The sequence below is a fragment of the Oxyura jamaicensis genome, chromosome 1 (genome assembly GCF_011077185.1).
Source record: "Oxyura jamaicensis isolate SHBP4307 breed ruddy duck chromosome 1, BPBGC_Ojam_1.0, whole genome shotgun sequence".
NCBI lineage: Eukaryota > Metazoa > Chordata > Aves > Anseriformes > Anatidae > Oxyura > Oxyura jamaicensis.
Window position 1 is genome coordinate 97294222 of NC_048893.1, and position 26018 is coordinate 97320239.

Sequence of the window (26018 nt, forward strand, 5' to 3'; positions counted from 1 at the left end):
GAAGTGGGCCAAACATCATGAAATTCTACAGGGCAAAGTGCAAGATCCTGCATCTGGGTTAGGGCAATCCCAAGCACGGACACAGGCTAGGTGAAGAATGGATTGAGAACAGCCCTGAAGAGATGGACCTGGTGGTGTTGGTTGACAAGAAGCTTGACATGAGCTAGCAATGTGTGTTCAGAGCCCAGAAAGCCAACCATATCCTGTGCTGCATCCAAAGAAGCATGACCAGCAGGTCAAGGCAGGTGGTTCTCCCCCTCTACTCCAGTCTCGTGAGACCCCACGTGGAGTGCTGTGTTCAGCTCTGGGGCCCCCAGTATAAGAAGGACATGAAAGGCCTGTTGGACCAGGTTCAACGGAGAGCCATGAGGATGATCAGAGGGCTGGAGCACCTCTCCTGTGAAGACATGCTGAGGGAATTGGGGTTTTTCAGCCTGGAGAAGAGAAGGTTCCAACAAGATGTTAGAGAGGCCTTCCAGTACCTAAAGGGTGCCTACAAGAAATCTAGTAGCAACTCTTAATCAGGGAGTGTAGTGTCAGGAAAAAGAGTAATGGATTTAAAAACTAGAAAAGAGTATATTTAGATTAGGTATTAGGAAGAAATTCTTCACTGTGAGGGTGGTGAGGCACTGCGACAGGTTGCCTAATGAAGCTGTGGATGCCCCATCCCTGTTAAGTGTTTAAGGCCAGGCTGGATGGGGCTTTGAGCAACCTAGTCTAGTGAGAGGTGTTCCCATCCATGGCAGGGGGGTTGGAATTTGGTGGTCTTCACAGTCGCTTCCAACCCAAATCATTCTGATTCTATGATAACAGAAAAAATATAAGCATATTTTACATTTTTTTTAGACCTATAATACATTATGGGACACACGTTCTGAATTCTGGAAATAAGACTGCCCTGAGTCTGCCATCATTTTTGTCTGTGCAAATAAAATAATCCCATTCCTATAACATGAATCTGATACTCATAAGATACTGTTGGTAATATTGGGAAATGTAGTCAGACTTGCATTTTGCCTAAATAGTCAAGTAGGGTGAACAGTGCATTCCTAACTCACCTGTAAGGCACACTCTTCAACATCATGAACAACAGCATTATATCTTAGGTCCTGATTAATTAAACACACACCTACTTTTAGGAGCTCTGACTCCATTTAATTTCAGCATGCTTTGTTTGATAGAACCGAACTGCAGCCACCAGCAGAATTTCATAAGAAAAAATATGTTAACATGCAGTAATGTCTATAAAAAGCATTATATAGTTTTCATACAATATAAATTTTCACTTATCAAAACAGGTTTGAATGTATTGAACTGAGAACAACAGTGTTTAGATCGGAACTCTTATTTTCCAAAATTTAATGAAATGTTTTGGGATACTTGCCCCTTGATTTGTGACTGCTTGACACAGGAGTGGTAAGGTAACAATTATGTATGTGTGCAAAAATAAATTCTTCAGTTACAAAGTTTAAACAGGCAATACTTAAATTGCAATATTGGAATTGTTGTGTAATGGCTGTAGAATGTAGTGAAAGCACAGAATTGTTCTTCAGAGGTGTTCTCTACATGCCAGGAAGATTAAGCTGACACCACGCCTGGTTACTAGGAAATAATTAGAGTCTTGAAGAACAACTTTAACAGACTATTTCAGCAGTAGCAAAATTTATCTAGAATTAGATTGACTAGATACCATTATATATTCTATTTGAACGGAAAAAGCAGTGGTATCTGTTCATTACTTTGCCATACTTGATTTATCTGGGCTTTCATCTCTTATGGGATTATGATGATGACTAATATTAATATAAAATAAATTATGTATAGTTACACCACACAAGTGGATTTGATAATCAAAATACATGTTGATAGTGCATCAACACATGTAAGTATCATGCTTTTGAAATTTGTGAAATTTGAAATAAAATGTTTCACTACTTGTTGAAATGTCAAAATTTGCTGTTTTCCCAAGAGTTCCTGTTTGACTTTCATAAACATTTAACAGCAAATTGTACTTCTAATAGAAAGATTTACATGTGGAAAAAAAAAATAAAAAAATACTTGGATTAGCTTTTCCACTTATATCTTGGTAGTCATTCAGGCATCCTTTGATGTTGTTATTGGGCACTGTTGACCAAAGATATTGTATCCAATCTGTTTATAATATTTAAGCAAGAAGCAAACTCAAAGAGTGAATATTAATTAGTAAAATGCATATTGTAACATACAGATTCACATTCTCACTGTTAGTAGTGCCAAAAATATATTTTCCTCTCAGTAAAAGTAGTAGCGTAGGTTCAAAAAGGTGACTCTCCATTAGGGGATGAGTCAAGGCTGTGATGACGCAGGCCTTACTCCTTTTGCTGTAAGAGACTCCTTTTGTTTCATTAGACTCTGGGGTAGCAAGCAGATTTGGTACAGCTGTTCTGCTGCCTAATGAATTGCTGTGTGTATTAGGTGGACCTGCCCAGGTCTTAGGATGCCAGGTGAGTTAAATATCAGCACCTTGGAGCTTTCTTTGTGAGGTGGCCCAGGCATGACTGACTAGGAGGAGCTGCTGCTGTCAGGACAGCATTATGCAGGTAGAGGACCTGTCCTCCCTCCCTGGCCAAGTGGGGAAGCCCCTGCAAAGTGAGCTGGTCTAGGCTGAGAATGGTGACCAGGGTCAGCCACAGTCCAGACATCCTTAGGCACTACAGACAGGCCCAGGCCTGATGGTGAGGGCAGCCCCTGGGATGAGGATGGGATTGGGCCTGTGGCTGGCCCAGTGGGGCCTAGGGCAGGCAGGGGCTGGACTGTGGAGAGGCTGGCCTATTCAGATTGTAGAGGTGTACTAATCTGCTCTGAAACTCTGCCTTGAATTAGAAACCCATAGATTGCCTCCTATATGGGTAAACAGGGGGAGGAAACAAAAAAAAAAAAAGTGAATGCATCTCTTAAGCAAATATCAGGGTTATATAAAACAGTAGCATTTATGTCCTCTAGAGTGGATGAGATGCATAAATTTTAGGTTCTTACGAAATGTGTAGTAGGCCAAGTGTCAAATAATACTGAATTTTGAGGTAATTTCTCTTTCATTCACAAATAATGTAGTGTTTTGACAAACAAATGCTGCCTGATACTGTGGTAGTTACTACTGTGGTGTCTGTTATTGTGTTAGGTTGAGGAGGTTGACCTCCCCCAGACATTAATTTGTCTTGTATTTAATCTCTGTCTCTGTAGTAAATGCCAGGGAAGTGTCTTTGTCTCAGGCATGCCAGCACCACCACATCCATGCCCTCAGCCAATGCCAGAGGAGAGTGATCTGGGCTATGATGTGTGCTGCAAGAGCAGAAGTAAGTGCGCTTTCTCATTTTTCACCTTTGCTATTTGGGGTAATGGACTCTGGATATGGAGGAGGAGGTGTGTTGTCTGAAATTTTAAAGCCATGACCCTGAGTGAAGGCCTCAGGTCCACATAACCTTACTCCTTGTCCTCTTCAGAAACTGATGTATGCATGTGAAAGTGGGAAGGGGAAGTAGGAAAAGGTATATATCAAACGGCTCTGAAGTAAATGCATAGATTTATGTTTTGGTTGCTTTGTTCATATCATTTGGTCCATCAGCATATGAATAACATCAATTTAGACTCCTGAGGCCTCATTCTCATTTATTGGAAGGACACTTCACATCACTCTGGTAACATAAAGAGGCATTAAAATGGCAGTAATTTATATTTACATTATTTTTATGGCCCTTTTGCTATTAAAATGGTGTCAAGTGGCATTAAGAGAAGCCACTATCAGGCTTCTTAGGGTCTTTACTCCCGGACTCCCAGGGATTACAATCCTTAGCTTAAATAACTAAGGGAGTGTAAGTAAGAACATCTAAGAAAGGCATCTGTGGCATAAAGCTCATACTAGAAAGACCAGGAAAAGGTACCAGTTCAGACTTCACAAAGCTCACTTATAAGCACTATGGACATAGTATTTGCTGGAGTAATACCATTGACTTATCTGTAAATTGTTAACCTCTTTTACAAGTCCAATACTGGAAAAAATGTTGCTGACATCAGATGGCTGTTCACCAGCCTACATAAAGTAAATAAATTTGGAATAAAGATATTCCCTTAGTGAAGTATGTTTTTCCTGACAATTAAGAAATCTCAGAGAAGTTGTCAAGAATTTAATAGACACAAAATTAATGAACTTCGGTACTGGACATGTTTCCTGCTGAGCTGGGATGGAAAAATGTTGAAAAAGGCTATCCTGCTTTTCTGTACTTCTTCAGACTGTATGTTGAAATCCAGTATATTCACAAACACTATATATATTTAATGATACACTTACAAATGTTCTGTGTACTTTCTACTTCTTACAAGTAATATCTCATCATTAAGAACTAAATTCAAGATCTCAGCCACTATTAAAAGCTGGGAACTTATTCCCATACTATTGACAGCCTCTTACAGAAAACAAAACAAATCTTATGAACACCAAACACTTTTGCCTCTAGCCTGTAGCATCTGGTGACATGAAAAAGCATTACTAGAACAGAATGAAGAAAATAAAGAAAATCCACTCAGTCCTGCAGCTTGTTCATATCCTCTCATTCAGTATCTCTGCAAATTATTTTCTCTCAGTATTGTTTTACACTTATTAGGACCAGATTTCTCATTCTCTGCAGATGCTGTCTCTCTAAAGTGTTTAGGTCACTTTGCAGTTTATCGTGTCTTCATGTGTGTCGTCTTTCCCTCCAGTTTCAATGTCACCCATATGATTAAGAAAGAAATGAAAAAAGTGAGATAATACAAGCAGGATCCACAGAGAAGCTCTGTGGTTAGAGTTTGGCTGAATAAAAAACAACACACAAGAGAAACCCTTATGGAATCCCTAGAACATTTGGACTGTGTTATAATTACATGAAAACTCACTGTGCACCAGTAAACCTCACCATTTATGAAAATACATCCTTGTCTTATGATTATGTCAGTCCATAGAACACACCTATAATTCATGAACAACAATTAAACTATGCAAAACAAATTAACCAACCAAAAATAAATAAATAAACAGAAATACAAAACTCAGAACTTACTGCACTCCTAGACAGGCAGGTTTTTAGTGGGGGAAAGTGCTGAAACCAAATCATATAATTATCAATTGCACAGTCACATTTCACAGACAGCAGAGACGTACCTAGTCACCTATGAAACAGCAACTGAACATATTTCAATATTTTTTCTGAGTATTTCTAATGGCATATGTACACTTTTCAATCATACAGAGGCTAATAAATTTCTGCACTTTCAGTAGTCATTTTTAGAATAAATGAAGACTGTTGGGAGAATATAAAAAGGGAAAAGACAGCCTCAGCTGTTGCTTGAGCTGTGACAGTCTCAGGTCCTTAGATCTACCTTCCAGAAAGGATAGCTTGAGTGATTTCTCTCTTTAGATATTTTGCAACATAGATTATGTTCTGCAGTCTGATGAGTACTGTCTTTGGGACTACTGATAGTGGCCCACCTGTGGGAGCCTAAGAGAACTATGCCTTCCTCAGAAAGGAGTTAAGGATGCTGTGGTCCTAAATACAATTAGAATTTGGACTTCCTTCTCTTCTGTAATGCCTCTGAAAGGAATGTACTCCCTTAAGACTTGGGCAGCGGGCTAATCCTCCTGCCCTTCAACCTCTAGCTGCTAGGATTATGAGCAACGACTAGGCACGTACAGCATGCTGCTATGCTTCAAGGGGGAACAACTTTATGACAAATTCTTTCATTTTAAACTCTTGCAAGAAGTGTTGTTCAGCTCCTGCAAACATTTATCACTTTTCTACTAATTGGAAACTCTTGATGTAAGAAAACAGTTATAGCAAAAACTGCTGCAGCTCTGCTGAACAATTAATAAACTTGTTCTATTTTTTGTTGTTGTTATTGTTTTCAATCACCGTTCTCCAAGGGATTTTTGGACTATTCCACTATTCTCAGATTAAAAATTTAGGACAATAAAGAACTGCTACTAAAGCTTATGTGTCTCTTGGGAGCGAGTAGCCAGAGATTGTTTCGTCCATCAAATCTCTGCTCACATCAATAGAGAGTTGTATGATCTTAAAGTAGCAGAAATTGCATTAGCTTTGTTCATATCAGTGTTTCTTGCAGTTTCCCAGTCTGAGACCAACAGCAAGTGATCACTTAAGCATCCATCATCCATAGTGCTTCTTACAGTATATAATCTCAAGTTCAACACAAAGAGAGATCTTTCATGTGATACTGCAGGGGCTGGTAAATTCTGAACACAGTGACTGCTAGTATTGTTTGGATCCAGTTTCAGGACTGATATTTGTGTCGAATTCAAATTCTTCAGCTCCACCACTCTGAAGAAATCTTCTGAAATTAAGCCCTAGTGAAGGAAGGGGGCCTGCCACACTTTAGTTCACAAAAATTCAGTAACAGGAATGTGAGAAATATAAATGTTTCTTAGGAGCTTTAATTTACAGTAATGTATAACCTGTATTTATTTTTTTTTTGTGTTTTTGTTTTTTTTTGGTAGATCTGAATGTATTTTCTGGCAAAATAGAATTTTATCTGGAATTAAAAACCCATTACCCCCCCATTTTATGCCATTTTTAGTGAGTTGAAATGACTTGTGGAGCAATGCAGCAAATGTCAGAGCCAGCATAAGTTAAATGATGAGTGTGCCTGGAAACAGGGAAAGAATTGCAACTTTTCAGAAGTTTTGAAACGTGGTACTTTGCTGGATCTGATGAAATTATGTACCAAGTCTTTGACCTTAGGCATTAGTAAAGGTGTATGAAAAGTGGATTTTAAGCTAGGTTGCTAATCTGAGTAACTGAGAAAACACATAGCAGAGGCTGAGATGAAACGTTTTATTTTTATTTAAAAAGTTAGTTTAAATTATTATTAATTTAGTTGGGATTTTTTTGTGCTTTTTATTATTTTATTTAATATTCTAACTATTTTTAAATATTGAGGTCAAATATAAACCATATTTTCAAAATGTTCAAAATCAAAATCCCTTCTTTAGGGATCCCTTCTTTAAAGGAAAAAGAAATATTCCAAAATTGCTGAAGTTTCATTTTTTCCTCCCCATCTTCTTTTTCTGCAAAACTGAACAGAAAGATGATTTGGCTCCTTAGCACTTTCCACTCTCAGTGAATTAATTAACTGATGTAAAAATATTTGCCCACCTCTAGTCATTATAGTTCACAATTGTATAATGTGACAGAATTCTGCATGAATTTCTGTGATACCTTTTATATATGTGTTTTTATTTTTCTTGAAGGCATTATTTTGTTTGCTCATTTTCAGGACAGAACAAGTCAGCTATGTAAAAGAGAGAAAAAAAAAAAAAGAAAGCTTAAGCCATCCAGACCACTTGGCCAGTATCAGATTTCTGTAAAATCACTTCTTTGAAACATGGTTCTTTGGCTTTGCAGTAGAAACCCAAAATATGGCAAGAGAATAATCACTGGGTTAAAGGAAGTAACTTTTGCCATCTCTTAGAAAATCCATCTTTATTTGTCTGGGGCATAAGCCTCTGAAAATCCGAATTTGCATATGCTCAGTAGACCATAGTCAGACCTGATAAAATCTTTTTGAGCGCTCTATCACCACTGAAGCTGCTCCAATACCAAAAGCTTTGGTAACTGCCAGATTCAGACAAAACACTGCCAATCTCCGCTGGGCTTCCTATATAGTCTGTGCACAGCTGAATATTCAAAAGGGGCATATTGCCCCTCCAGCCAGTAGCCAAATATCATCTTGGTCAAGAAAATGGGCTGTGCCAGTCTCATCCTACAATTCAGGAATTATGTAAATACAGCCTCCTCCTGCCCTGTTTTAGTGATAATTATGTAAAAAGCAGGGCTCCTCATAATGATTTCACTGGCCTGACTTTCAGCCTAAAAATACTAAGTCCCTGTCCTTGTCTGTGTTGACACTTAACTACTGAATGTGACTTGCTTACATACAGTATTGCATATTTAGAAAGTAGGGTGAATGGACACTGTATCAGTATACACCTAATGTTTAGTAGGCCATCCGTCTTTGATGTTTGTGTTTTGTTATTTAAATAAATTATAAGATGGGATTTTTTTATCTGCAATTTTTGGGGAGGTGTTGGGGTAACATATATGCACGATCATGTAAATTTCAGCCTGGAAGTGCTAATCAGCCAGAAGATGTTCAATACAGAGAGGAATATCAATTTTCTATGCTTCACTATTAAGGGTAACTGAGTTGAGAAGCTCTCTTGTTTGCTTTCCCTGAAAACAGAACAATGGTATTAAAAAAAAAGAAAAGAAAAGAAAAAAGAATAAATTAGGGCTAGACTTCCTAGCATTTTATTTTCCTATAAGCAGCATTTTTTTTTTCCAACTAAATAGGTCTGTTTAAAATTGCATCTAGTTCTCTAAATACATTTCCATTCTAAAGAGTTTATCAGTCAGAGAGTTTCCATGTTTATGACCACCACTATTTATGACAAGCTTCTTGTTCTGGATAACAAGCCTCCTTTACAGGAATTCAAACAGCTGTCTCAATTCTCTCTCCACACTAGGATTTGCCTTTCTGTCCTGTGCAAATTTATTCTCCTGCTTGTAATATTTAAATTAGCTTCAATGTCTTATTCGTGTGGATGGGACATCACATGGTGAAAAGAAGCCTTGCTTGATGCAAGGGAGCTACTTCAGTTTTCAGCAAAATTAATCTGGTTGAAAATGTTCTTTTTCCATTCTCTCATTTAACTCACATTCCTAGAGAAAATGAGATTGTGTTTTGTAAGCTGCTTGCTCTTTTGAAACCAGATCAACATGTCTTGAAATTTTGATTAATGTATTTACAGTGTGATCCTCATTTAAAGCCTACTAATGGATTAGAGCACTGATGGTTTTTGCAGAGACACTGTGGGTCTAAGCAAGCTATCTTGTCATTATCTGGGACTAGATGTAAGAGGGCGGTAGAAAATAACTGTTTGAGAGAAGGAAAAACCCAGTCAGCAGGTGAAAAGAAAGGGGTGCTTTGAAAGACAGGAGTAGGTTCTGCAGGAATGCTGAAGATGAATGGTATAATGTACTCTGAATGACTGAGAGGCAAAAAGCAAGTTTACCATTGATACACATTCAAGTTCAAATATTCCTGACTATGGAGTAACTGTTTTAACCAAAGATATGTCAAGAATTGTGTTATTTCTCTGAGATACTCTACAAAAGAAAGATTCTAGAAGACTGGTAACAGTTGAATGCTTATACTTCGTTGTAGGTTATTCAGATACTTTCTCAGCAGGCTCCAATGATATGTAGATCAGGTACTGTATCTAGAATGAAGCAATGTTCCTGATATTTCCTATTCTAGTAACTTGACAGCACATCTGGGATTTCAACATTATTTCCAGGATGTGCCTTTTCAATATTAATTTGTTTATTTTAAAATTGATTTTGCAAGGAAATGTTCCTGAAGTGCTCTTGAGAATTCTGAGTTTTCAAACCTTATTTGTTACAGCTTGAAAGTACGTTTAGCTTAGGACACGGGCTTGTTTTCATTCTTACTTTTCCCACCCCCAAAACAACAGACAAGATGTCCATAGATTCCTTCCAATGTTTACTTAAATAATTGTACTAAAGCATTCCCAGTGTTACATTGATTTTATAGGACTATGAACAGGTTACAAATTAGTATGGCAGCAGCACAATGTTAGTGAAAACCATCAAAATCTGTTATCTCCTGCCCAGATCGTACATGTCCTTCTTAGAGATGTTTATAATTGCTTGTTAGAAAAGAAGTAAAAATCTTGGAAAAAAAAAAAAAAGAAAAAAAGAAAAAAGAAAAAGAAAATGTTCCTGCTCTTTGTACAGAAATTCTTCTTGCTATTTAAAAAAAAAAGTCTACAAGGTTGACAGTGAGCATATAGTAAATGGCTGATTCTTTTTCTCTTTTCTTTATTCAGACCTGTTGTTTGAATCAAAGTCCACTTGAGGCAGAAAATACCATTATCACACTGTGCAACAATACACCTTAGTATATAATTGAGATTAGCTTTCAATCACTACAATTTGTGAATCTGTAATTTTAAGAGGTTTTACCAATTTTTTCCATGTGGAAGCAATCTACCCCCTGCTCCCAAAACAATGATTTTCTTTGGGAATATGGAAGACAGCATAGTCATTCTTTGAAAAGTTTTAACTATTAAGGCAGAACATGTCAAACTGAATATATTTATTGTATATGCTTTTATACCTGAGATGAATTTTTTCCTCATTTTTAGGATTGGATTTTTTTTAATTGGGCTTACATGGCAAGGTAGCCATGTAAGGTAGCAGGGGGCTACAGGGGTGGCCTTCGTGAGCAGAGCCCAGCAGCTGCCCCATGTCACACCAGAGCCAGCTCCAGCCGGCTCCAAAAGGGACCTGCCACCAGCCAGAGCTGAGCCAGGGAGCAACACTTTTACCATTACTTAATTATGAATATATTCCAAATATTTGCCGGTTTAAAATGGGTAGGGAATGATACCACTTCCTCCTCCCTTGTCCTGTTATAAGAAGGAAGATGCAAATTGTTATTATTTTTAATAGAAATTTCTTAAAAACTCATATTGTAGCAATTGAGATATAGATCTGAAGTGGAGATATTCTTCTCCTTGAAGCTTAGAATTAAATGCTTGAATCTCAGATGGGGTTGATGAGGAGAGGAGATGGTGGCATAAAACCTCATTTTTATTTCACCCTTTTTTTATTCTAGGGCACACTTTGTTACTATTCATATTATTGGTAATCTCATCCTGAATTTTCTAACCCTCTCCATTTACTGTGTAAAAGGTTTGATGCTCAATAGGGAGCAATGCATTCATTTTCCTTTCAGGCTCATGTAAATACATTCTGACACTGGAATGGTCAGGGGCTAACCTTTGGGCGTGTGTACGGAGCACACAGTGCAATGCAGCTCAAACATGTTGGCAGGGCTCCTGAAAGCCGTATTGCCATAACACAAGTTCAGATGTAATTTCTCAGAGGCTTATTAGCCCTAGAAATGCTGTATGTTACTGATGGAGGCACCACTAGGTTCCTTACTCTCAAAGGGAGTTTTCAAACCTAGCTTCATGCTGTCTCCAAACCCTTCAGAATATGTTTATCTGTCACCAGAAATGAAGCTTTCTGCTTCTATTCCAGTTTACGAAAACTGAACATTTTTTTTAGAAGGGATACTTAAAAAAAAAAAAAGTCTTGAATTAAATAGAAGATTTTCCTAATAACTGTTTTGATTTGAACTAAAACATAAAAAATCCAAATGAATGGGCTCACATAAATGCCATGAAGATAAATAATCAGCCAGAATGGGCTCACATAAACGTCATAAAAGAACCAGCTCTAGTAGGGTCTCAGTCAATAGCTTCTTGAACTACTTTTGGAAAATTAGAGAAATGATTAGGTACTGTTAAGTACATAAAGAGAATGTAGACAACCAAGAAGACCTAACACATAAAATAGGTCATTTATGGATTCTGTAAACAAAGTAAATAGTGGCTAGATTATAATTAATGTTAGCTGGAATGGTTTGATATGTTTTCTACCAAAATTACGAGTTTGACCAATGAAAATAAATGTGTTGATCTAGAATATTGGCTTTTTCCAGACATTTGACTTGGCTTGATGCAATATGGCATTATGGTTCAAATGTTTGGTTATATATGTAAGGAATTGATTAGAGAGATCAGTGACTTGCACGTTGATAGATCTCATGATGTAGCTATTGAGAAGAGCGTATAGGACCAGATCTAGTAGGGTTCATAGAGCTCAGAGCTTGTTTGCCATTTGGTATTTGTATCACTGATCCAAAGGACACTGCACAACCCTGCTGGTCAAGCTTAGAGATAACATAGGCATTTGTGGTAAGATACAGTACAAAACCAGGGAAATCTGAACCACCTGGACAGAGGATCAAATCCAACAAAAAGCTCTTTAATCCAACCAAATGGAAGGTAATGCACCTGAGAAACTTATTTGAACAGGAAGTAAGAGTCTATCTAACTCACAAACATCAATAATTCATCGACAAGTAAATAAGTAATTCTGGATTGCCTCAATATGAGCTCACAAGAATTCTTGGTAGCACACAGCTGAGTGCTTGAATGGCTTCACTGCAGAAAACAACGGCTCACAATTGCTTGATATCTACAGAGTGCAAACAGGTATTTTTCTAAGGGCTCTGATTTGATTCAGCCTTTGGAAGAAGTTGTGTCCTGCACATTTACAGTTGCTGAGCTTTACTCCCATATTATTATGGGGGGCGGTGAGGGAGTGCACTTAACTTAAAATGGTTTACCTGAACTGAGGATTTGCGTGGAGCCAAGTCACAAATTTAACTTTTAATATATATTTTAAACATAACAAGACTGACAGAAACACCAGTCAAATGAATATAACTGCAACAAAGGAAAACAATAAATCATGTCATGCTCCTTTTGATCAAGATAAGGCATCGACCACATCATTATGCAAGAGTAAGTGCTATCATGATAAGCAGGATGGATAGTATGGATGGTATAGATGGATATAGTATGCTCAGGGAGAGGAAGTCTGCAATGGTGGAAGGAGATGAGGAGGTGATGAAGAGTAGCTCCAGAAAGGACCTGGCAGTCTACAGCACAGCAAGGACCTCAAAGACAGTTGAGAAGAGGGGGATGGACACAAAGTCAGGCTCCTCCAACAACAAAAAGAAAAACTTTCTAGGGGCTGGACTGGAGGGGAAAGAGTTTATTGCTACCCATAAACCATTAACATTTTGAGTTTAGGAAAAAAAAATACTTTTTGTTGTTGTTTTGTTTTGTTTTTATTTTCCCCTAATAAGCCTTGATTTTGGTCTTTCAGGAATCTCAGACTCCTGTATGATTCACACTCTTAGCACTATTCACGTTGTCTCTGACTAAAACTAAAGATAGAAAAATAGTGAATAGAAAGCCATTTATTACAAGCTTCAACAATTTTTAGTGACATTGCCAGAACTTTGTTTTTAGAACTTTGTTTTTCTTGTACACACTCTTATACAGATGCAGTTTCAGAATTTCACAAAATTTGGGCCGACCTTTGTGGGTATGGCAAAATTTGGCCCTGTTACTCCCATTGTCAAATCATTTTTCTAGTGCATATTAGCAAAGACTTCCTCAGTTTGGGGGTGCTTTGTGATGGGACAGGGAGAAGGACAAAGAAGGCTATTATTTTGCAAATGATTGAACACATGACAATCATATCAATTGTAGAAGATTTAAAGTTTTGTACCATTCTACTTCCCTATGGAAAATATGAGGTAGTTTTAATATTGACTATAATTAGCTTTTCAAAATGTGTAAATAAAGGTCAGTCAGCGACCCTTGGTCTCCTCCAGTTCTTTAAAAGGTTACAGTAATTTTTATGCTACTGTATTAAATAGACAATCATAATAGACAAAATGGAGGCATAGATTCTATATTTTACCTAGAAATTTATGACAGAAGGGAATCTTCTGTATTATCAAGTGCAAGTCCCTGAATGGTAGAGGCAGCCATAAGCCATAATACGCAAAGCTTTTCAAATATTTTAGTGAAAAAAAAAAAAAAAAAAAAAAAAAAAGAGAAACAAATTCATATATTTGCAAGAAAGACCACACATCATAAATAAACAAATGCTCCTTCATTGTAAGATTCATTTAGTGGTGATCTATGTTTTATCTGCATAGCTGCAAAGTGTTTACACTGGGGTTTCCAGTTCATAAATCCTTAGTTTTATGCAAGCTTAATGACAGACAGCCAAAGCTTGCATTTATTATCCTTTTTGAAAAATTGGCCATGACAAATGCTATTTTGTTCTGAGACACCAAGTTCCCCTTCCTTCATTGTCTATTCTCCTGATTGTAGAATTGGTAAGCTTCAATACAGAATAAACCTTTAATAATGCAATGTTGATTAATTAAGGACTGTTTTAACACCCATACTCTTACTGAGAGAGACCCTGTGCATGAGAGGTTCTATGATTTCAAGGTGCTACTCCCAGAATAAAGCGTTAATCAATAAGGCAATGGGCATTGGACCTAAATAATTAACTGTGCTAAGTAGGGAAAATAATTGTATGGTGCCCTTGGTACTTTTTTTTTTGTTTTTACACAATGATAAAGAGACAGGAGAACATGGAAGAAATGTAAAACTTGACTTTTTAAAATTCTCTTCTCATGGTTTTCTGGTCATCATCTCTTGAAGCTTAGTGCAATTCATTTATTTAAGATGCTGGTTTATTCTTATTTGTACCCTTCTTCCTATTCCATCTTTCTGGTACTGCTTAGGTTTTCTGTAATGATGTGCATATTCTGCAGAATCTCTTTGATAGGTTTAAACAAGCCCACCTTTTTTTTTCTTCATTCTTTTAAAGATCAGTCTGTTTTTTATTCCCCTGATCACTCCAGCAGTATCTCAGTGATTGCTTACTATTAAAAGGAGAAAAATCCCATTAAAATCTTGTCACACTGGGAAGTATAAGGGTAGTCCAGTAGATGCACATTTTCTTCTTCTGTTAGTGTTACTTGACCTAAGTCTCATGAGCATGAAAGTAGTTTAGGAGCGTCACCTTTGTGAATGAGTTGTAAAATTGAATTTCTGATTATTTCTTGATCCAACATGAGATTCTTTAATAAATTAAGCATTCTATGTTTTATAAACCATGGTTTTGATAATAATTATAAACATTAAACTGTTTTTCTTAATCTCATTCAAGTGCGACTAAATGCTTTGATTTTTCTCCTTGCATATGCAACAGAATACATGGTACTGTATTCTAACCTCTGTGGGTTTTATTGCCATGTATTCACAGACAGTTTCATTTTCTAGCCTAAAAGTAATTATCAGTAGCAATTTTGTATATCTGAATGCTAGGTTGTATGCAGTTCCATGCATGCTATTTACGTGTTCAGTGGAATAATGAATGTGCATATTCAACAGTAACTTTCACACATCTTTCACTGTAGCAACTTTATGTAGTTCATTGCTGGGAAAAGAAATCATGAAAAAAAATCCTACAATTATTTCTAGGGAAGAGGAATAAAGAATATGCATATCACTAAAAAGTTTGTGAGAAACACTGATATCCCTTTATGAAAAAATATGTCTGCGTGTAACCCTTTCCCACCAAACAAAGAGATTACACAACAAAGACTTCTTCCTTTGTAAGCTCTACAAGGAACTGCATGGAGCTGTGTAGCTTTCCAGCACTGTCACCCAAGAGGAGTGGATGAGACTGGAAATACCGATGACAGACTCAATGACTTTGACATATCCCTTCTCAAAACTTGCACTGTTCCTGTCTTTATTGGGTTTTAACTGTGCCCTTGACCTTTGAATATTGCCAGGCTGTCAGCAGGATGGGGTTAGCCCCTTGGGCATGCAGTCACTGTTGCACTGTCAAGCAAAGAAGAGCTGTGAATGCTTCAGGAATACAAGGAACATTAGAAATGAATAGCAATATAGACAGAAGGGCTATGCAGGAGATGGGGTGTTAAAGATTGACTCACTAAACAATAGTTTAGACTGTTTCCCAAGGAAAGGAGGGAAATGGAAGGACATAGCTCTCTGCTGCTCACTGTAGCAAGATGCTGTGCCTCTATCTCACTGGCAGAAAATATCTCACACAAAATTTGTTAGAGACAGGAGACTGAAGGGATACTTTACATCTTTTATACTTATTGAAACTACTCATCTTGCTCGTAGGAGATTTCAGTATTAGGACTCTACACCTCTGTTCAGCAAAGCAGAAACACCTGTACTTTTACAGACTCAGCTGGTACCAATGAGCTCTATGGTTAGTTGGAAATTAGGGATTAACTTGTGTCTAAAGGAGGCAGTCATTGCATAAACATAACTTCTGCATTAGTGATACTCCACTTTTTGTGTCTGTATAATTATATTGATTGGGTTAATTCTGTTAACTTCTTTCTTTCTCTGGCTTTACTCATTGTTCTCACTAGCTTTTTTCATCATGTCCTTCAAATATCCCTCTGCTATGAGTCTGTTTATCTAACTACAATCAATCTGCCATTAGTCATTCAACAGACGGAGGATTCCCGATGCTATAGGCCAACAAATAAATCCACTTTTCCTCTGAACATACAACACCTGAAGGAAACAAAACAGTAATGGTAAGAACACTAATTCCTACTGATTTCTAAGACCTCTAATTCCCATTAATTTGTTTGGGACAAATGATTACTCCACCATGTATCTTAAGAGGAGTGTTCTATCTGGTAGTATTGACTAGGAGTCGGGCACCTAACTAGATGGTTTACACAAAGTGTTCTTTAGCATGATTATTGCCAAGAAACAAATATAGATTAGGATTTGTGTATGTGTGTTTAGTGTCTTATATACCTGTTTTGGAAGCTTAGCATGGTTTGTGAGGTTTCCTAAACAGATTTTTAAGATATCCTTTTTGACTGGAAGAAAAAGTGTCTTCTTATTACTTTCAGCATGGAGTGAGTTTAGTATAATTTATCCACTTTTAACAATGTTAATTTGGAGGTGCTGTAACTCAAAACTGTCCTTAAACCTACACTTATGTTCCAGCTCTGCTTCATACTGCTCATGTTTAGGGTAAGGAGAAGAGGGAGGAGAAGTACCACTGTTCTGAAGGAAAAAAAATATAGTTGGAAAAAGGTCCCATTGAAGTAAAGAAAACAAGGAAAGAAAAGCAGATGTTCCAACACTGGTGAGGGTTTACCTTCTTAAAAGAAAAGCCTTGACACACAAGGCAGAGTAAGATGTTATTGAATGCATTTAGGATGTATCATTGATGCAGGCCATAAGTTGATCACATGATTCAGTGATTTATTATGTAAAGGCTCTTGCAATTAAGAGCATGGGGAGAAGCACTGATGTGGGAATTCTTCAAAAACAGGCCTGTGCTTGTTTAAACAGTATTTCATCTTCTGTTTTTTGCAGAACACAGCATTTAGATATCACAGGAACATTTGTAAGTACCTAAGATTGATAGGGATAATATTCAAGTGGCAGTATATATCAAGTTATTGAGGAGCTACTTTAATGAAGGACAAGTAATCTGAGAAAGGCTGCAGAGTTAACTACATTCGTGTGTAATGCTATAATAGATTACTGCAGAAATTCTTGTACACTGGCCTTCAGCTCCATTACAATGCTCATTAGAGCTGTAGTACTGTGTATTTCACATTTAATAGGTCTTTTGCTTGTGAGAAAAACATGATTATATGGCTCCAAAGCAGGATCATCCTTGCTATCCCACCCATCTCTGCTGTAATTACCTCCCTTTCCTAGTCCTAGGTGGGAGATTGTTGAGACAGGAGCTAGCCACGCATGGTGGCACCTTGGTCTTTTCATTGAATGCTCATCAAAAAAGGAAGAAGAACCATTCATCTCTTCATATCAGATTCTTTGCTGGTGGTAGGAGAATACAATTCTACTGAGATACAAAATATGCACACCCAAAAACAGAGAGGGAATTTGAATTTAAATCAGAGAAACTGAAAGTAGAATTTCCAATACTGAAAGGAAATATAGTTGTCTCATTAATTAATTTCATATCAGTTGTGTCCTGACACTGTGCTAAGCTTTCCAATCCTCTTGTCTGTTCTAACTCCACAAGCAATTTTTATGGAGATGTTATTTGAGCAATTGGTGTCTATTCCTTTATGAAAATATGAGCATCCTTGGTTTGGTAGAATAAGCTTTTTCTCAATTTATCTCCAAAACATTGGTCCATCATCAGTTCCAAAGGTAGTGTGGAATTATTTTTGGATAAAAATGTATCTTCAAACTACAAATTTTCTGTGGAGAAATTTAAACAGAATCTTGGGTTAACATTTTTTGCTTTGGTATGATGTTGATATGATTTCCTCATTAAAATTGTCATTCAGACAATTTATACCATGTTACACGGTATAAAGCAGACCAGATTCCCATCACCCACCTTTAAGAGAAATATGAGGTAGTGCTCAATGTAGTGCTCAGGTCTTTCTTCTACTCTTTCCAAAAGCAGAATTTTGTCAGGCTGGATCTTACTATAGAAGCTTGTCTCATGTTGTGTGACAGGTCTTGGTTTCTCAAAAATCAAGATGTTTTGGAACTTGCAGTTCCTGAGGAATCACTAGACTCAAAACAAGGCTTTCAGGAAGTACAATGCTGTTGACATAGTTGGATGGTCACTGCTTTAATAAAAAATCTTCCCCAGAATTTCTGAGAGGTAACTAAGGAAGGAACTTGGAAAGAACAGAGTTCAAAACACTATGAAAATTTGAGAGAAGAGAGAAGATTGAGACTGCAACCATACTGTAAAGGAGTGATAGCAGCTTTGTGAACCTGAGCATAAGCGATAGAAGTTACCTGAGAAGGCAGGCTTATTCTCATGAGATTAGCTTGCCCAGAGTTCCAGATCATTACTCCATTGCTATGAGAACACTGGCTAGAAAAACAAACCAAAATTCAGGCATAATATAATATGAGGGAGAATCCAGGAAAATCCTGAAATTCAGACAGAAAGGAGAAACACAAGCTGCACTGAAGAAAATTCCCACTTTCTGAGAAGGGATGGGAGAGGGCAAATAAATGGTGTCTTAACCTGGCTTTACTGCTCAGGAAGGAATAGAGGGGTATCTGTAGAAAAAGAAGGTCAAGGTTTTCATTTCACTAAAATGTGAAGGTGGGATTCACGAACAAATAAAAACATCACAGTAAGAGAAAGCTTCTCATTTTAGTTGGTAGCATAAACTAAGTATTGAGAAAGGGAAATTAAAACATACAGGCTGCTGACAACAGACGGGAAATTGCTGATCAGCAAGGAACCAAAGTAACCAATGTATTTCTTTTTTGCTGGTCAAAAACCCTCAAAATCCCTTAAGCCACTTGATTATGATGTTCATGCAAGAACACATGGTTATATTTTTTAATTTTATTGCATCTGCTCTTATAGGACTGTACTGGGTCTGGCTGGGATGTTAACTTTCCCTGCAGCAGCCCATACAGTGCTATGCTCTGCACTTGTAGCTAGAACAGCCCTGGTATCACACCAGTGTTGTGTCTGCTGCTGAGAAGTGCTGGCACAGCATCAGGACTCTCCCTAACCCTCCTAGGGGGTGGGAAAAAAGTAAGAAAGGAACATCACCAGGGCAGCTGACCTAAACCAACCAAAGGGATATTCCATACCATATGATGTCACACTCAGCAATAAAAGGTGGAAAAAGGAAGAAGAGGGGAGGGGTGGGCTCTCGTTGCGAAAACGTCTGTCCTCCTCCCGAACACCGGCTACGTGTGTTGAGGCCCTGCTTCAAGGACGTGGTCAAGCATCGCTCATTTGTGGGAAGTAGAGAGTAATTTCTTTCCTCTGCACTTCCACATAGCCTTTACTTGTTTTGTTTTGTTGTTCCCTTTCCCTCTTCCTCTTCCCCTTTCCCTTTTTTTCCCTTTAGTTGAATTGTTTAATTAATAACAATATTTTCTCAATTATATATATATATATATATATATATTTTTCCCTCTTTAATTAAATCATCCTTATCTCAGCCCATGAGTTGTTCTTTCCTTTACTTCTTCCCCTCCTCATCTGAGGAGGGGGAGTGAGAGAGCGGTTGCGGTGTTCAACTGCCTAGCACGGTAAAACCACCACAAGGACACACAAGTATAAGGCTCCCTTTGTAGCTGTTTCTGAAGTGTTGTAGTTTCATGCCTTGATGGCTCAAAATATAGGATATATGTATTTTGCTATAGGAACATCATACTAATAATCAAATGTTTTCTTTTACATCCTTTCCCCCCTCATGATTGAGGATTCATCTACACATGTCGATGTTAAGTTGTTAAAGAATAGCTTTGATATTTATCATATCCTTATTTCACTGACTGAGACAAGTTTGTATATTTTTCAGCTGTCAGCTTGCTATCATAAGTCAGTACTACAGTGACAACGAGATGTTAAAAAATCATTTGGCTTTCACATTCTACAATTTAAAGCTGTAGATGAATAGAGTAAATCATGTATATCTCCTTTAAGATACTTGTAGTAATCTGTTCTTAACATCAAAACCAAACTCTTTAGCAGAGAGAAGTATGGATGCCTAGTAGCTTGCCAGCATCAACAAATTTAGATATGCACTCTGTAACTTTCATTCTTAACAATAATCATACTTTGCAGTGAGAACCTACCTATGCATCTAAAATAGGGAAAAAAAGGAGAGAGGTCACAATTTAAGTTCAATAATCAGTTGGCCTTGTATCCTTAACTTGTGTTACAGCATCTTTTTGCTCCTTCCTATAACTGTATCAAAACGGTGCATCAGACTTAATTTTTGTTGCTTTTTTTTCTTTTTCTTTTTCTTTTTTTTTTTTTCCAATTGTGGCAGAACTTTCTTGTTCTTATTACAAGTAGTTTGTTATTATTATTTACTTATTTAAAGATCTCCTCTTCTGATATTTGGACATACGGCACTGTTTTCCCATTATTTTCAGAAGTTTCTGTGGCCTGTAAAATTGGGGGATTCTGTTCCATGGCTTTGAAAAAGCATCTGTTATACATAATTTGTTTACAGGAAATGTCAGGCATGGTAGCAACCAGATTTTAGAAGATAATCTTCTTCATCAGAGTAACATTTCTGTATTTGGGGATTCTGATTCTGACCCTTTAGTATCATTGTTGCTTCCAAGATGTGGCAAGAGATCGTCAAAAATTGAGGTGCTCATAGTGTTGAATGCATGGTAACCATGACACTAATTTGTTCACAACAGAAATCATAAATAATGAAGTAAGCTAAGCAGTTCTTATATTAACAATTAAATAGGTAATGAGTGAGTGTAAATGAGTCAGGTATTTGTCCTTGTTTCTGGGCTCTCTTCATCCTTTGGTGGTTTTCATTTGCACACTGCATGAATCTGAGGCTTTTGGAAAGAGGAGAGTGGGGAAGTATGAAGAAAGCCAGAAAAAGAGCAAAAGAGGAAGATCTTTGTCATGTGAGTTATCCTCTTTAACAATGAAATGCATCGCATATCAAGAATATGATACTACAACTTGCTGTTTGTGTGAAATCAATCACAACTGCTGCACGGGGTAATTGATAACGCTGTTTCTTGTGAACACTCTTAATAATTTAATGGGTAGATTTTTTGCAAATTTTTTATCATGCCTACTCCATTCCACTGGGAGATCATTAAAATACGTATTGTGCATTGATATAGGCTAAAATATGATTCTAAAGAACTTGTCCCGTGGCAGAGTAGAAATGGACAGGATCTAGGCCCATCAAATTAATGAGGACTGAAAGTCAAAGCTATTTATGACCAGGAGGTGTCAGACTAATAGATAAAAGTCTTCACTTCCAAAGTGCTACTGAATTATTTCTATTTAGTGTCATGAAGATACTAGATTTTATCTTGGCTCCCAGAGAAAAAAGGACTCTGAGCTGTTCTTGTGTCCTTTGACAACAGATTATGAGGAGCTGAGCTTGATGAAGTTCACTGTGCAGTTGCAAGTAATGTAACTCCTCTGTAGCTTAAAGGGGGTTTTACATTTTAAATTTCTTGAGTTCACTTTAAAATATGCCATAACTTGGCAGAAATCTAGTGGGCTAGAATTTAAAAAAAACTATAGTAACACATGACAAGGTGTTAATGAAAGATCAGTTGTTAAATCAGGGTCATCGGGGCTTCTAATTTTCTTAGAAGTTTACCTTCCCCTGCTTCCCCCCTTCAATTTTGTGAGGTATTCTTTGTCATCTCCAGTTCCTTAGAAGACACTGTACTGCATTTTTTGGCATGATTATATAAAACTGCTCATATCACAGTCTCTATTCTGTTCATTCTCCAGGACAGTAGTATGTAAACCATTCCCTTTCTGACAGGCAAGCCAATTTACTCCATTTCTTGAAACCATAATCTTTCCTTCCTGCCTCTCTTATTTATCCTCACACCCCTTCTGTTCCATAGTTTCATCTTTTTAAAAATATCTTGTTATAAAGCATATGTAGTTAGTAGTGTATGGTCTAATGTGAAGAAGTATTTTATGGAACAATTCCATTCTAGCCTTTACCCCTCACTCCACAATTTGTCTTCACCCCATCTTCTCTTACTTGCAAGAAAAGACAGGTCTTACGAATCTTAGAGAACAAATAGTTCCTCTTCATGTGGCTTGCATTTCAATCAATAACATTGTCACACAGTTTCTTTAGGCCAATAAATTCACAAAACAAACAAAAATCAACCCATCCAAAAAACAACAACAACAAGCAGTCTGTATAATAACAAATCGAATCAACCAGATTTTCTAAGGGTGAAAACACAACTCCAAAAAATGTGGGTGTTGATGCATGTGAAGCTTTGGGAATACAATGCACATAGACAAACTTTATATATTTTATCCTATTTGTGAAACCTACCATTACTGTATATGCAGGAAAACCACCCTCTAGCAAGAATATTCAGTGCATATTTTATTTCTATGCCTTTAAAGTAGCCCTGTATAATATATTATATTTTAATTTGAGCCTTTATTCTGCTCCTCAGTTACAATATGATTGCTAATGATATGGATATTTCACTTAGCAAGCTTAAAGGGAAAATAAGCGTTATAATAACCTTTATGAATATTTTGAGAATACCGTATAGAAAACCTGTTGCAGATTATAAGAGAAAGTGATTAAAGTGAAGGGTTAAGCATTGATTCTATTATATCTTCCTAAGAAATATAACAAAAAAGAAAGATTTTTTTTTTTTTTGAAAGAGGTTGTATTGTCATTGACCTCTTGAAATATGTGTTATTTGAAGGTCAAATACATCTACTTACCTACTCTTAGATGAAGGATTAATTGAAAAATCTACGAAGTACATTCTGGTCATCATTAGGTATTTCCCCGACTTTTGCACTTTTCAGATATTAAAAAGAAATCCATTATTGTACTGTATTCTTCTAAAGCACATATATTCAGTCAATATCAATACAACAATCTGTATATTGTCTGTTAAGTGGGTTTAGATTCATTCTCTCCTTTCGCTAATTTGTGAAAAGCCTGGGCACTGTGAAAAGTAGATAGTGAATGTCTGGAAATAAGGAGCAGGGCTTCAGAGTCTCTGTCAGTCCTTTGCCAGGTGGTAGAGCAGCTTGTTGCAGCAGTTAAAAGTCAGAGCCATATGGCTCTGATCCACTGCAACTGCTACAATGGAAAGAAAAGTTTGGAAAACAGAAAAAAAGATGAATGAACGAGTAAAGAAGTAGTCAGTTACTTTCAAGAATGTGACAAGGGCTGCTCTGAAAAAAATGAACTAGTCTCAATCTGTACAGTTTGATAAGCATTTATTTTGAAAAAATAAAAATAAAAAATAAACAAACAATCTCTCAGCTCCAGAAAGACATTTAAGCAGATGGACCCTTATGGCTGTGTGACTTCTCATCAAAACTGATGGATATAAAAGCATAAAGGTTCACATGGCCTGATACTTAAGTCTACCATAGGGAATAACACAGTATGGAAAGTGTGGAGGCTGTGGTCAGATTCTGTCCTTGACAGAGGTAATGATGAATAGGAGAGCCAAGCAATTGACTTGTACTTGCTCCCTGAATTCAAGGGAAGTCAAAAGAATTATGCTGATTACACCAAATAAAGGTCTAACCCAAATTCAGTGTTCTTGTTTGAATTTCATAGATGGATACAGTTTTATATTAGTACATTCCTTCTCTTCTTCCCACCTCTCCCAAGGCTTTTACAGTTGTTAGAGGTCTGGAGACTTCAGGTGCATAATAACGCACGTACAATTTAGAGCAGGTCCAACAGAAGCTTTGTTAACTCTGATCACGGAAGAGAGCATTTGGACATCATCTCCCCCTCTGCAGCCCGTTAGCTTTTAGTCAAAGGGGACGTTCTTTTAGGTTGGACAAACTTCTTAGCCAGAGCTCTCAAATCTTAAATATTAGTAACCTCACCACCACACGGATAATGATTTAACAGAATTGTATCTCTGCACCATCTTGCACCATTATTAAAGTTTGCTGAAAGTTTTGGCAAATAGCTTAAGTGTAATTTTGCTTCTCGGATTTCTGTTACAAAGGTAATAGTCTCAGTGACAAAGATAGAAAGTAAGGCTAAAATATTATATTAAGAAAACAGTAATGATTGTGAAAGAACCTGTTTAATGAGATGGTATATTTGCCACTGTTTTGAATGTAAATAGACCCTCCTTTATCCCCAAGAAAGACTGGGTGTTCTCAGAATAAAGAAGTGGGATGTCTGTCATTTAAATCTCATGCCAGCCAGATCAGAGTAAAATGTCCTCATCCGCACTGCTCCTCCTGCCCACTGCATCTGCATGTGGGCCCTGGGCCTGGATTTAGTCCTTCAGAGGTGCTGCTTTCTGCATTGCTGCAAACTCCGCCCAACCATCCCGAGCCTTCCTGAAGCTCTGTCCCTTCTGGGGCTGACTGCTGGCACTCGGCTCCTCACAACAGTCTGTCTGCATGAGGCTCAGGCTTTCTCCTCTGAATGCCTTCAGTCCTGGACACCGTAACCTTCTAAATATTCTTTCAGAGCAAGCTGGGTTACTCTCCAGGGATCCTCTACAGGGTTTCACCCAAATCTGTTACATTGTCTAAAGACGTAACATCTAAATAACACACTGAGAAGCCACCTATATGTGGTCCATATCCACAGTAGCTGCTCTTGTACAGACTTTAAAACTCCATTATTTTTCCTGAATTCAAATCTGTTAAACCTGTGATAGGTTTTCTTCTTAGAAGAAGTTTACTTCTGATTTTCTGTATGGATTTCACCCTAGGGAGACTTATCTATGTGTCTAATTTTAGATGGGGAATGCTGTGTCATTGGCTCCAAACCCTGGTTTCATAAACCTTTGTCTCACCAAAACTATAAAGCTCAAAAAACAAACAAAAAACACCTGATTATAGATTTTCAGGTTAAATACTGGTAAGAATTAAAACAAACAGACAAATAAGCAGATTACTCTCATTATTTTGTAGGTGCTGTTGAAGATTCTCTGTTTTATAATTATAGAACCATAGAATCATTCAGGTTGGAGAAGACCTCAAAGATCATCAAGTCCAACCTGGCACTGCCAATACTACCACTGAACCATATACCTAAGCACCTCATCCATGCATCTTTTGAATACCTCCAGGGATGATGACTCGACCACTTCCGTGAGCAGCCTATTCCAATGCTTCACAACCCTTTCAGTGAAGAAATTCTTCCTAATATCCAACCTAAACCTCCCCTGATGCAACTTGAAGCAACTTCCTCTTGTTCTGTTGCTTGTTGCTATTAAATTTAATATCACAAAACATATGTGATATTAATATTTTTATGCATTATATTAGTATGATATTAATAATTCATAATTATATTAATATCATGCATATGATGTGATATTAAGTATATCACATTATTATGTTATAATGCACCCCACAACCTTTCCTCTTGGCTGCCAGGGCACCCTGCTGGCTCATGGTGAGCCTCCCATCTACCAGACACTCCAGATGCCTTCCTGCTAAGCTGTTCTCCAGCCACTCCTCTCCCAGTCTGTACCTGTCTCTCAAATAGCCCTCAAATAAGAAGTGGCATCGGAGAGAAAATGTACATACTTAAGATATCAAAAGGACACTTCTTAGTTTGGATCCACAGTTACAACTAAGGAGCTTGACAATTCATGTGCAATACTTCATCCTTACAAGTGTTTTCACCACCATCAGAGCAGTCATAGGCAACACGGCATGTTTTTCATATTCTGATTTCTTTCTTAGGAAATGATCAGACACAGGGCTATGGAATATCAGTCTTCCTGTAAATGACTTGCTAACCTTGAAGATAAAAACCATTCTGCATGTTCTTTATTTTTTATGACTTCATCCATGCCTCATTTAACCCTGCAGTACCCTTTCCAATGCCGTTGGGGAAATCAGGAATATGCTGGTCCTGGATACAGATATTGTTGCCTGGTGAGCAGGATTTTGTCATCATCAGGCTATCGTCAGTTTGTCTTCTAAGCTGACATA

The 26018-nt window shown here is 37.3% G+C and overlaps 1 long non-coding RNA gene across 1 annotated transcript in view; it reads left to right on the forward strand.

Moving 5' to 3' along the window:
• Positions 1-3036: 3036 nt before the first annotated feature.
• The window catches only part of LOC118179229, a 37695-nt gene continuing 14713 nt past the window's right edge, over positions 3037-26018 (forward strand). The window contains exon 1 of the long non-coding RNA XR_004756404.1: positions 3037-3332. This is a non-coding gene — a long non-coding RNA (uncharacterized LOC118179229). The remainder of the gene's footprint in view (positions 3333-26018) is intronic.